We start from the raw sequence: 4535 nt of genomic DNA, 5'->3' as shown, positions 1-4535 counted from the left end.
TTTGAAAAGCGGAAAGAGAGCCTCCTGCACAATCAACAAGAATGCAGCAAGTGGTTTCTGAATATTAAGTCAACAACCGAACTCTCGTCTTTTCCAGCAGCCATTGTATAGCGGTAAAACCAGGTGACCAAACGTGCTGGAGTTCAGTTTGGGTTGCTATGTGACAGCGCAGTGCCCATCAATTGTGACTCAACAATCTCATTTTCCAGACATCAAAAAACCCTATTAGGCTTTTTTAGAAGCAGTCGAGACCCAAATGGAAGCACAAAAAATGTGCGAAATAGGAGTTATTTTTGTAATGGGTCCACTTTAAGTCTATTAACCTATTAACATCCTTGGCAGCAATTACTGCCATAAAATGTTATAGCAAGTGGCAATTACTTCATTGTGGAGGAGTTCTGGCCCACTCTTGTTTGCAGAACTCTTTGAATTCAGCCTCACTGGAGGGTTGAAAAGCATCCCAATCGTACAGTATTTAGATCTGAACTTTGACTAGGCTTCTTTTAAACTATTTTTAAGTCACTCAGAGGTGGTTTGCTCCATCAACCTAGAGCACCAAAGGTTTTAGGGAACCTCAAGAAATGTGAGATGGGTCTCTGATTGGCCGGCCAATCTTGGGAATGCTCACCACTTTTCCCCATTTCTTCATTTGGGGATAAAACTGTAGTTCACTGGAGACCTAAATAATTAGAAAGGCCTTTTCAACGACTTTGTTCCTCGGGTTCTTGAATTTCCTTCGAGTGGGACATGATTTGCTCTTTTTCAGATCTTTTAGCCTACTTTGTGTTGCCAGACAGGTTCTGTTTACAGCATTCCTTGATTCTACATTTCTTTCAAATTTGAATGTAGTTCGTAAAACTGATCCAAGAATTGTGACTAATTTATGATTTAACAATGGGATAATTACTTTTCCAAACATGGTCCCGTTGATTTGGATTGTTTTTCCCCTCAATAAATTAAATGATAACTGTTCAAAAGTGATTATATAATAATTTTGATTATCTTAGGTAAAGATCTGAAACAACACAAAAACAGAAATCTGTCTGCAAATCGGTTTAGTAACAGGTATAAAACGGGGTTTGGAAATGGGAGCTGGGAGATGAATCCACCTGCAGCTGCAGAGAACGTCGCTTCACTAATTGACATAATCAAAGTTCCTGCGACACCGGGCGACATCTCGCCAGCGCCTGCAGGATTAGTGATCTGTAAAGTGGGTCAGTCAACATTCCTTTCACAACAAACAGATAAATGCTGTGGAATGCGTCCCACAAATGCCATCGGACTAACTTTCCATTTGTGTTTGGGGGGAGTTTGGTGCTCAAATTAACCTTTCACCTCGTGATTATTGAGCCTCTCTTCAACAGTTTTCGTGAGGCCCTCTGCCATCCTGCTGAGCGTCGGCAGCAGCTGTGGAGGATTTATGTCGGTAATGTGGGGGATGTGTGACTATTCTGCAGGAGAGTTTAGGCGAGCTACAAGCCAATCCTGCTAAAAATACATTTAAAACTTCGAGATTCTTCTGTCGTAGATGTGACATTTCGACTACCAGTTCCCACCAGATATGAATAAGAAATGCTATTTGTTCAACCAGCACAACTGCAGTTCAGCTGATTAAAGTACAATGGGTAGTTTCAAGGCGTTGCGTTCCCCCCTGAGGGGCCGGAGAGTGACGCACACAAGAAAATCAGAGCAAACAGCCACTCTGGACTCCATTCGCTTCAACTTTTCTCTCACTCTCCCCTACATGTCTGTCTGTTGGTCCACATACATTCCTGCCACATCTGCCTCTGCTGAAATTAAATTTCTTTATCTGTTTCCATGTGGTACAGCTGGGAACCAGAGCGAAGAAAGTGTAAAGAAGAAACTCGACGAGAGACAGCAGAAGCAGAAGCAGATCCTCCTTTGTTTCATCAGATGACACTGTTGTGATTTATATGTTTTGACAGAAGGATGACGCAAAATGAGAAAGTTAAAACCAGGACATGTGCTTTTCTTCCCCCTCTGTGTCCTGCTTCACAGTGTTTAATGAAAACCCACATTGTTCTCCTTTGTGCTCCTGAGGGGGAAGGAGGCACCAACCAAAGGTCTACTTCTGGGCTACTTTTAAATGTCAGAGGTCAAAGTTTATGAAGAAAGAGGAGCCAAAGCCGCACTTAAGCAGATATGATATATGATAAGTTACGATACGATACGATACTGTATGGCCTGGTTTGACACAATACAATATATTTTTTTATTTAGTCTTTATTTTACCAGGTAAGTTAATTAAGAACAAATTCACGTTTTCGACAACAACCTGTTCTGAAAATGTCAAAGAAAAGGATAAAAATAAAAATACAGCCATGCTCATACCAACTAAACGTACAGTCAGAATAATTTAAACGCATGTACTATGTTTTTTACAGATGTGGTTCAACTTACGAATAAATTAATATGATAATAGTAGATAAAATTTGATTTATTAAGATATGAAACCATTACCATTGCACTAATACAATATGATGTTATATGCTGCATGTGGTTTATCTAATGATCCAGTATGATCATGTGATGAAATGTAATAGATCACATGTGTCAAACTCAAGGCCCATGGGCCAATTCTGGGCCGCCATAGCTTTTTATGTGGCCTTCTAGATTCTAGACTAAACACAAAGTGTGGTTAAATATTATGTTATCAATCAACTCAATGCAGTTTTTATCTGTTTACTGAAAAAATTATATCAATAAGTCCCTCCAGTTTCTTGAGAATTATTGTGGAAATTCACACAAAATGAACAAATCCCAGCACTTCTTTGTGCTAATAATTGGGAGTTTGTTGCAGATTTTTTTCAAAAATTGTCAAAAACTTTCTTACTTGTACTAAACAGCTGCCTCAGCTTTCATTGATGTCAGATTATGGCCCATGATCTATACAGCGAGTAATAAAAAGTCACATTTATCATCATAAATAAGCATAAATATTGCAAATATTTCCAAATTAATACCATAAACACTTTGATGTTTATTGCAAAAAAAATCACGAAAAGAATCACAAAATCCTTTTAGGGAGTGAAAAGATGTTCAATAGTATTATTTAATTTTAAGAATTCATTGGTATTTTAACAGTTTGTGAACAGGTTTTATCAATACATTCCGGTGCAACCGGCTCTTTAAGAGCATTCATGATCTGGATTTGACCCAAAACGAAAATGAGTTTGACACCCCTGTAATATATGGTATATAGTCATGGTGAAATGAAAGTAAAGCCCCTTCTAAGATTTTTCTTTGTTTTTAATCTAACTAGGGGTTTTGTGTGTTCCAGTTTTTCAATAATTTTTTTATTTGATTTCAGTTCAGTTTAATAAATATTAACACATTGTAATCTGTATTTAATTGTACAGATGAAGAGGTGTTTATTGTGACATGGTAAATGCAGGAGAATAAACACTCTTCTGTCTTGCAAGATGTTTTCATCTGTTTTTCTCATAACGCAAAAATATTTAGTTCAATAAATTCAAATATCTAAAACATTTCTTTTTATCCATAGAGTAAGTTTTAGTATTTTCTAACTCTGTTACTCTCTGACTTTGTGCTTTATCTCAAATATTTCTTTTTTATGCGTTGGTTGATAATCTAATCATATAGACCAACCGTTTAGCCAATTAACATGAGCAAAAAAGTTAGCATGCTTTTTTTTCAATATAAGAACATTGCTGCAAAACTGCATTGTGTATTTACTCATTCTGTCTTTGTTAAAATGTGTCTGATGACATGAAAACTGTGTGGCACAAACCCCCAAAATAAAAGAAACAAATTAAAGTTCAACGGTTTTGATTCAAAGTTTAATATCACACAACAGATTTTTCATAAAAAATATTGCAGGTCTCAAAAATACAATCTAGATTAATTAAAAATTAGTAGAAAAAACAGCACATATACTGAATATTTTTCTCCAGGGATCATATGAGACGTGTGCTGCAACGCTGGAATCCAGTTGTTACTCAAGATCTAATAAAAGCTGTCTTTGTCTTGATTGTTGATTCTGTTGGGGCACTTTTAGAACCACTACACTTTGTGAAAGAAGATAGGTTTATTGTCCACAGTGAGAAAAGAGTAAACCGCCGGCACACAGCGTGCAGATTTGAGATTTGATCGGCTTATTGAACTTTCCTAGCAGCATTTCAAACTTTCTTGTGTCAAAATGAAACGCAGAAACTTCAGACCTAAAGTGCGTTGTTGAAAAAATTGCAAGCAAATACTGGATAGATCGTACTCTCCAGCACTCGGCCTGTTTTCAGCATTATTGATTTCCCACAGTGGATTAACAGTGATAATAGATCAGAGGCTGAACCCTTTTCACTGCTGACGTAAGTGCAACTTTCTGGGAAGGGGGTCGTGACTGCAGTTGCTGTGACCCAGTGACTTGACTACAGTGGGTTAGATAATGACGGCCTGGGGGAGTGATGGGGAGCAAAGTCGTTACTGACACTAACAGGGTGACAGTGGAGACGGCAGGCTTGGGTGACATAACCAAAATCAGCAGCACAGTGACGACT

This window comes from Xiphophorus couchianus, chromosome 7, assembly GCF_001444195.1.
Source record: "Xiphophorus couchianus chromosome 7, X_couchianus-1.0, whole genome shotgun sequence".
Lineage (NCBI taxonomy): Eukaryota > Metazoa > Chordata > Actinopteri > Cyprinodontiformes > Poeciliidae > Xiphophorus > Xiphophorus couchianus.
This window is presented reverse-complemented; position numbering follows the sequence as displayed.